This window comes from Salvia splendens, unplaced genomic scaffold (assembly GCF_004379255.2).
Source record: "Salvia splendens isolate huo1 unplaced genomic scaffold, SspV2 ctg435, whole genome shotgun sequence".
Taxonomy (NCBI): domain Eukaryota; kingdom Viridiplantae; phylum Streptophyta; class Magnoliopsida; order Lamiales; family Lamiaceae; genus Salvia; species Salvia splendens.
In genome coordinates, this window is record NW_024599086.1 from 13295 (window position 1) to 23366 (window position 10072).

The following is a 10072-nucleotide window of genomic DNA, read 5'->3' on the forward strand; positions in this document are numbered from 1 at the left end:
TCGAACTATATGAATCCTAATTGATTTTCTTAATTAAATCCAGATCACTTTTGTGGACCTCTTATTCATTTCGGATAATTAACCTGAAATCAGGTTCAAGTAACCATTAACATAAAGAAATAAAATTATAAAGCATTTGGTATTCTTTTCACCGTAAGGAGGTGGAAAGTTGACGAATCAGTAGTTTAAAATGGAAAAACTTTGAGATAAACGTACAATTAATACTCATGTATGTTAAATTCTTAGCGGATCAACATGAACTTGACACAGATACTATAATTGTGAAATGTTTGTGGCCAATCTATTAATTGGGAAATTTTTTTATATATCAAAGGCTCAAGCAAAAAATAGTGAGCAAACATGTCCAACATACAAATTTTGTTTCATGGGTCCAAATGTGAGAGCCCACTACCTAGATGGCCCGATCCCATTATCCCCGATGTTGCTCTCTTACAAATTAAGAATAATTTCAGAATCAAAACAATTAATGATAATAATTTTAATGGATTGTACGAATTCACCCACATCACTTCTCACACTAATGTAAAAATGGGAGTGCCAAAAAAAGTTCAGAGTCAAAATTCCAGAACAAAACAAGAATTCATTCTTCTCTATAAATTAGATTCATTTTTCCACCATCAATATCCAAACTTTGAAAAAAGGCGAAAAAAAAAGAGAAAAAGAAAAATAACACCCGATTTCCAGTAAAGCTGTTAAAAAGTCAACTCTCACTGGCTGTGGGCCGTTTTCCCTCTCTCTAATAATCCAACGGCTCATTAATACCCTTTTGACTTTTGCACCCAACTCCTCCTAATTTCTCTCTCCTCTTGCCTACGTGGCGGCCCATGATTCGCGCTTTCCTTTGACGGCAAGCAGGCCATAAAGATAGACAAATCGCATCATCAATTTTGACTCTCAATTCATTTCCCCCTATTTTATCCCTTTCACCGCATTTCAACCTCTTTTCTTTACTCAACTCTCTCTCTATTTTCTCTCTCTACATTGTGGGAGATGGCAGTGCAATTGATGCCGGGATACAATTTGACTTCCAAGATGGAAGTCAGCGCCGCCCAAGAAGCGGCGGCGGCCGGCCTCCAAAGCGTCGAGAACCTGATGAGATTAATTTCTCACCAACAAACCGCCGCCGCCGATTATCAGACTGCTGCCGATGCCGCCGTCCACAAATTCAAGAAATTCATCTCTCTAATCGACCGGACCCCTCGGACCGGCCACGCCCGGTTCCGCCGCGGACCGGTCCAGAACCCCCCTCTCCAGCCGCAGAAAACCGAACCGGCCGGTTCACCCCTAAAACAGAAGAGACCGCTCCCGGTTCGAGAATCTACTGCCCCACGCCGATTCAACGCCTTCCGCCGCTGCCGCAGCCGAAGGCCGGACTCGAGAGGGAGTCGTCGACGACGATAAACTTCTCGTCGCCGGCGGCCTCCTACATCTCCTCCTTAACCGGCGACACCGACAGCCTGCAGCCGTCGGGGTTTCAGATCACTAATCTGTCGCAGGTCTCCTCCGCGGGGCGGCCGCCGCTGTCGACGTCGTCGTTTAAGAGGAAGTGCAGCTCCATGGACGACGCCGCCACCGCCAAGTGCAGCGGCGGCTCGTCTCGTTGCCACTGCCCCAAGAAAAGGTCAGAAATTGAATTTGAAATTCGATTAATTAATTAGTGATTATTGTTTTGATTGGAATTTATAATTAATAATTAATTATGAACAGGAAATCAAGATTGAAGAGAGTGGTGAGAGTTGCTGCAATTAGTATGAAGATGGCTGATATTCCACCAGATGACTACTCTTGGAGAAAATATGGTCAAAAACCCATCAAAGGTTCCCCTCATCCTAGGTAACAACTCTCTTCTACTCTATTCATTTATTGTTTCAAATTACTATACCCAATTTTTTATTTTTAATAAACTAGCTCTATATTTTTGCCTAAGAATTCATATATTTTTAATTTGGAGTCCTTATTACTTTGTTTATTGGCAATACGAAAAATACTTCAGCATTGGAAAGTTGTTATTAATTTGCCTGAAAATTGATGTCACAAAATCCATCTGTATTTTGTTGGATTTGTACACGTATCATTAGAGATTTGAATTGTATATTTGGTACTCATCCAATCGTTGAAAACATTTGGTTGAATACGGTTTAGACCAATTGAAAATTTTGATTTTCTTTTCTGGATTTTTATGGCATGTACAATGTAGATGTATCAGATCTTACTTGAAAAGCTAATGTGATATGTGAATACTCAATACTATTATGTCTAATCTGAATTTATGGTCTATGGCTATTTAGTAAGTGTCTTTGTAGGCAATTAATTCTTTCAACCTAATGACTTGGATATGTGACCTACTCCTAGTTTTCAATTAGTGCCACTTGTAAGATGTTTCTTCTAGGACTTGTTTTTTCCTTGTTTTGGTGAATATTTGTACCAATTTAGTGGAATTTCTCCAAAAATAGGATGGATGACTTGAATTTTTGTCGAAAATTAATATTGGCATGTTAAATTCTCAGGGGTTATTACAAATGTAGTAGTGTAAGAGGATGCCCGGCCCGAAAGCATGTGGAGCGGGCCTTGGACGATCCGACGATGCTGATCGTGACGTATGAAGGAGAGCACAATCACGGCATTTCTAATATAGAAACGCCTGCGCTAGTTCTTGAATCATCTTGATCTCAATCTGACGGCTGAGGATTCGCCTAGCAAGTCTCAATCAATCTCCACCGTCCAAGGGGTGTGGTCAACGGTGGAGAAGGAACAAAACTTTGGGGCCCCATTTGTTTGATTTTTTAGACTCTCTTTTTTCTTTTCATTTCTTTAGCACTCCAATCTCTTGATTCAAATGAAAGGGAGAGTGAGAGATGAGAGAGAGGAGTGGATTTGGTGGGAATTGAATCACCCAAGTTGAAGTAGTGGGGTTTCTACTTTTCTTGTTCCTTGTTCTTGCAAATTGGGAAATATAAAAATGTTTTTTTTATGTGGTGATGAATATTTTTATTGGTTATTTGGTGCTTTTATTTCATTTTTAAATGGTAGTGGGTTCTTATGTAGCAGCCCTATTATACTTCTTTGGAGTAAGTTTTGCTTTTTTTTTGTATAAGACTAATGTTTGAAAACAAATCTTTGTGTTAACTAGTCAATGGGAGTAATGAGTAATTAAAGAATTAGTGGAATTATATTAATTGGAACGTGTCGTGTATGGGACGGTTGACTAATTGAGCAATTATTTAAAGTGATAAATAATGGTGGGTGGAGGTGGAGCCTATTCAATTGATTACTCATCAAACTTGGACTTTTTGGGTGATTAAACTTATTAAATGCAACATTTGGTGGTGATTCATTTTCCACTCAATTATGAGGTGTTTTCTTGCAGCAAGATCTGCCCCTCCGTTGCCAACTGCGCTACGCCCATGCGGTCATTATGAGTTGTTTTCTTAAAACTAATAGTAGTAGTAGTAGCAGTGTGATTTTACCAGTTAAAATATACCAGTATTAATTAATAATGGAGGAAGGAGACCAGGAAAGAATAGATCGATGGGCAATCAAGTTGTAGTGTTTATGATGAACCATGGTGATGGGAATTGCCGAATTGCTATTGTTTAACTTGAAATATCCGTAGTGATCAATTGTGTAATGATTCTAATTCTCTCTTTATAACGATTTAATTAAGATATTTGTTACGATCGTATTTGGCACAGGTGAGATGCCTAATCAAAAGTCAAAATTCACAAGAAAATGTTTTTATTTGATTGGAGTGTAAAGATGCCTAATTAAGCCTCCTTTATTCTATTTTTTCTTCTTTATACTATTATTTTATTTTATTTTATGAAAGATTTATATTCCTTGTTTGTTGTATTTTATAAAATTGTTGCAACCTTGACCTTATTAAATATACGCATTTCTAGATGTCGGGGCTGCCTCACATGGGCCAAACTCTCGTCAAGAAAATACCATTTATCTAATCTTAAAATTGTGGATGTGGTCAAAATGTTTAGTAACCTCTTTTCATGGTATCCTATGCGTATGTGGAAGGTTATGCGAAATGGTCCCTTTTTATTAAAAAAATACTAGTTTGGAATCATATTTTCATAGGACATAATAGAAGACATGAAATAAGATACTAATAGGGGAGCATTAGTTAAAGTGGCGCCATACCATCAATAACATTCGTTAGATCTCTATATAGACGTTTGAGATTGATTTGAAGAAATAGAGTCTAAATTGCATGCTAATGTAGAAGAAATTGCTTGCGTAGGGTAGTCTGTTAATTTTATTATATTTGAAACTGAATCGGATTGAAAAATCCCACTAATTTAGGTTTGTTAGGCCATCTGCAACGCTGTCTCTTATCCGCCCCTTAACCGTCTCTTAAATTACTATTCTTGGGCCCCACTGTACTTTTTACTCCATCTCTTAACTATGAGACAGAACCTGCAACCTTCCATCTTTTATCCGTCTCTTAACTATCTCTTAAATTACTATTCATTCATTTTCATTTTTTATTTTTATTTCCAACAAATTCAATTAATAAAAACACATTTCATTAAATAAAATAAATTTACAACATAAAATTCTTAAAAAAATAAAAAAACATAATTAAAAATACTAAAAAATGAAAAATACATAATTTAATATAGACGGATGCACTCCACTGCGAGGCGGACTACTTGCGGTAGAGCTTCCAGGGGCTTCAGGATCGAACCAGTTTCCCGCCTCAGGTCCTTCGTCTTGGACAATCATGTTGTGCAAGATTATGCACGTATACATGATGTCGACCATACTCTCCATAAACCACGTACAAGTCGGGGCTTTGATAATGTTGAAGCGTGCTTGGAGAACCCCGAACGCCCTCTCCACATCCTTGCTAGCAGCCTCCTGCTTATGCGCAAAAAGAGCCTGCTTTGCGTTCACAGGCCTGCTGCACGTCTTCACGAAGGTTGACCACTTCGGGTAGATGCCGTCGGCAAGATAGTACCCCATTTTATACCTCCGTTTGTAAGCAATGAAGTTGATGGCCGGCGCTTTACCATCCAAAACTTCGGCGAAGAGGTCGGATTGGTGGAGCACGATTACGTCGTTGTTCGATCCGGGGACCTCGAAGTACGCATGCCAGATCCATAGCCGGTAGTCGACAACGACCTCAAGTATAACGGTAGGGTGGGTGCCTTTGTGGCCGCTCGTGTACGACCCCTCCACGCCACAGGGCAATTCTTCCATTGCCAATGCATGCAATCGACGCTGCCGAGCATCCCGGGGAATCCGTGCACTTCTTCGTGAAGGTGGAGCAGAAACTGGCAATCTGTCGTGCTTTGCTTCCGGAGAAATTCGTCGATGAAGGATGCCCGGACGCCTTTGCAGAATTGGATCAAGCACATTCTCCTAGTGCTTTCTCCAATGTAGAGGTATTCGTCAAACACATCCGTCGTTTGTCCATTCGCAAGCTGACGGATTGTTGCAGTACATTTCTGCAGCATCGTGTGGCTGGGATGGCCGACGGCGTGGAACCTTTCTTGTAAGAACTCTTCCCAGGCTGTCAATGTATTTGCGATGTGGAGAAATAGCGGTTTCCGCATGCGGAAACGGCGACGGAAGTAGGTATCTCCCCAAACCGGGTTATCGCAGAAGTAGTCGCATACTAATCTTGCGGCAGCTTCCTCCCGGTTATGATGGATGTAAGTCCGGGAGCGTCTTGGGGGCGGCACGGCTTCCTCCGCCTCCCGGCGTCGATCTTCTTCAAGTGATTCTTTCATTATTCGACGCATTTGCTCATATGGATCCATTAGATAGATTAACTTTGGGGAAGAATAAAAGAGTTGATTTAAGATGAAAATTGGAGTGGAAAGAGAGATGATTTGAGAAGAATAGATGTGTGTTTGTGTGTAAAATGAGGACGAAATATGAGTATTTATAGAGTAAAAAATAAAAAAAATAAAAAAAATTGGGTATGGATGTCAATCGGGCCGGCCCACTGGGTTTCGGGCTAACCCTACTCGGGTTGCGGGTCAATCGGGTGCGGGCTAATCGGGTTGAGATTTTTTCGGGTTATAAAAGTTTAACCCTAACCCTAAACGCTCGGGTTTCGGGCTGGCCCATCGGGTTAATCGGGTTGCTACCGATAAAATTAACATGCAATCAATCCAATAAATAATGATGAAAATTAGTTATATTTATAAAATATAAATATTTAATTATGATAAATTTGAGATATATACTTAAACTCAAACACAAACATGATCAAATAATAATATTTGAGATTTGTGTAAAATAAAATATACATTTAAATATTTTAAAGCATGTTTTAAAACATGTTTTACAAATTTAAATATTTGTTAATGAATTAGAAGTTTCTAATTTATTTATTTATTATTATATTAATAAAAATTTAATATATAATTTATATATTTAATATAAAATTGAATTTTATTTTTTAGTTATCTATATTATAAAATAATTAATGAAATTGTCCAATTAGGAGTCAAACAAATAGAATAATAGAAATTTTATCGGGTTTTCGGGCCAACCCATCTGGTTTTCAGGTCTGACCCTAACGGGTTGCGATTTAATCGGGTTGTAGTTTTATCGGGCTAGAAATTTTCAGCCCTAACCCTATAAATTTGGCGGGTTATTCGGGTCAGCCCACGGGTTGTGGGCTGCATTGAATCCCTGAAATTGGGAAAACGGTTAAAAACGATAATATTACCGTTTTCGAATTTTAAATTTTATTATTAAATAAATCATTAAAAAATTATTTATTGTGTCAGCGTGACGAAACCCACTCGTGGGCCGGCGAGTGGTCGTCACGCATCGCGTCGGAGGGCGCCACGTCGCGCATGCGCGTGGCGAGACAACTTGCGGGTTGTCTCGGCGGGCTGGGGACGAGACGGGACGCTGCAACGCGTCCCGCGTCCATCTCGTCAGGGAGGAACGGGATTCGAGCCACCCACGTAACGCGTTGCGGGTGGCCTTATATTGGTTGAATTAATTTCTAGGTTAGAGCGACTCCTCTTCCTCACTCCTCCATTACCCTCACTCCAACCACCAGCCTTTCTTCTCCTTTCGTAAAACCCTAATCAACAAGTTTGAGACTACTACCAGGTGATTCTTCATTAAACAGCGTCGACTGGGAATATAATTTTGCTGTTAGATTTTGAGTTCCGAACAGGGAATGTTCTTCCCCTAGATTATCATCTACGTTTTCCTCTCTATCATTCTGAGTTATTTTTTGTTTTTTCTGAGTTGTTGCTCGATTTTGCTAGGTTTTACTGAAAACTTGCTCGACTGGTGCAAACGATTTATAGATTGTTCTCTCTTCTCGAATTTATTCGTACTTTAAATTGAGAATCGTGGCTCGATGTTTATTAGATTTTGCTTTGAATTGAGAATTGTGGCTCCATTTTTGTTTTGCTTCATTTAGATTTTGCCTTTGATAACTGCTTTTGTTTTGATTGTTTATTGCTTGCTATTTCATTGCATCTCTAATAGTTTGGTAATTGCTTACTTTATTATTCGAAATTGCTTGCTTTATAATTTGGAATTGGTTGATAATCGTGGTCACCTGGCCATTGAAATTGCTTTTGATTTCCTTCATATTTGCTTGCTCTATAATTGCATTTGTAATGGTTCCGTAACTGCTTGCTTTATGATTAAAAATTGCTTGATAATAGTGGTTGTCTGGCCTTTTTTCGGTTCTTCTTTTACTCCGCAGAAACTGAAAATCTACATCATTTTTATTCTGCATTGCACAGTTTAATTGTTTTCATGATGAAACGAAGTGCATGATTATCACATGGCAAGGAAAAGAAAGGCTACAAGAGAGCCAAATGATGAGAACGAAAGAGGAATATAATTTGCAATCGGAAGATGGTTTCATAACTCGTCTATACAATGCGATATACATTACACCACCAAGCAATCTGGAAATCGCTGGAATGACGATTTCCACAATTCGTTAAACGAAGACATTCAAAATTAACGAATTGCTTCGACAAAATTACATCTCCACGAAATTCATCATCTTCCACAAAATATAATCTGATAATTGGTTGAATGAAAGTACTCCCTCCGTCCCGCACTACTCGCACTTATTTCCTTTTTGGGCGTCCCAAGTTACTTGCACTCTTTCCATTTTTAGTAAAAAATTTCCCCTACAGCCGTCATTTTTGACTTTCCTATACACTCATTCCTTAATCTCTGAGCCGAAAAGGAAATGAGCGAGTAGCCCGGGACGGAGGGAGTATTAAATAATTACTCATCTTCCACTAAATCACTCATCATTTAACTATATTTAATTCATATTAATTGGGCGAAATTAATGATTTAATAAAACTGAATCTCTTTTTCCAGAATAAGTGAATAACCGACCATAATAATAATTAACTAAAACACTAGAAATTTGAATACTAACTAAATATTTTAAAAATATAATTTTTACTACAGTCTACCCAGTTTATAGATATTAAAAGTAGCTCACGGATATCACTTCAAGATAGAGCTTCAATAAAATAAATGGAAACTCTATTTGTGAATGATGCTTCAAGTTAATATTTATTTTAATTTCATTTATTTAATAATCTCGCATTAATAGATAGCCATAAGTAGTCTCAGAGTGGAATTCCACTCTATATTTGTGATATTATTATTTATTATATCGTATAAAATCTGAAGTCAAATTAGTAGGCCGATGCTCTCTCTTTCGTGCGTATTGGGAATGATATTATAAATGTTTTTGTTTTATATGTTGCTATATAAGTTAATAGATTAAATTAAAGTAAAGGACTGTAGGCCACCTTAAAGTCTACGCCAATAATTTTAATACACATTTGATCACGAAGTTATATGGGCGTATTTTTAATAAGAATATTATAAGTATATTTTTAAAGTTACCGGACTCCACATAGCCTCAACTTTTTATCTAACTTATTTTTATTATTACTCACATGTCGTAATTTGTAATACCAACATGGTGACAAGGTGGCAGCTGTCATATTTAATTATCTCTTCAAGTAAATATTCATATTATATCGTATGAACATAGAAAAAATAAAATTTATTTCTTATTAGGCACAGTTTGAATTGGGATCAAATTATTATCAGATAATCATATGATTAATTATAGTTTTATAAGGTTTAGGTTCCTAAAATTTACAAACTTCGATCGAATTATGTTATTTCTCTAAAATTTGAAAGTGATAGTATTAAATATAACAAATTTTCCAAACTAAGTTATTTTTCTACGACAAGTCAATTGTTAAATCTGACTAGTCTACATAGCATTTTTATAATCATGTTTAGCACATTTAATCCTATGTAGCTTGTTAGGTGGATCAAGCATGCAGTGTTTAAGACAAACATACGAAATTAACGACATACACATATTCCCCAAATTAAACCTTGTGGAATTTTTTTCGATTTCTTCTTAAAAGCACCAAATGTAATCACGACTCTTTTGGTCGGCTATTGTGGTGATCCCGCGATTCAAAATAATAAAAACACGACGTTAATTAGTCTTGAATTAACTTTATTTTGGCAATAATTCATACCCGCATAGCTTCATATTTATAAAACAAAGCTATTAAAAAAGAATTATAAACCAAAACATAACTATTTATTTATTTATTTTAATCTTATTGATCACTGTTATGTTATCTTTGTAATAACCTAATGAATATTAGTATTATACTACAGTATATATCCATTTTGATAGTTGGATAAGTATGATAAACTCTCATTGAAAATTTGTCCCAAATCTATATATAAGACTTGTCAATGTGAACGGATAAATTAAACATTCAGCGAATTAATTTTATGTATGTACGTGCAGATAAACTATTATAAATCTATGTGTGAACGATTAATTATAATGTGACGACTTACGTATATTTGGGACAGCGAAGTTGGTGCAGAAATTTATTATACTAGAAATTAATTCGCCGAATGTTTAATTTATCCGTTCACATTGATAAGTAATTTATTATACTACAGTATATATCCATTTATTATAACCTAATTTTATGTATGTACGTGCAGATAAACTATTATAAACTCTCATTTTGATAGT

General features: G+C 36.8%; 1 pseudogene; it reads left to right on the top strand.

Annotated features, from left to right (window-relative positions):
• The first annotated feature begins 928 nt into the window (after positions 1-928).
• LOC121790192 lies at positions 929-3019 on the top strand (annotated as a pseudogene).
• Positions 3020-10072: the final 7053 nt, after the last annotated feature.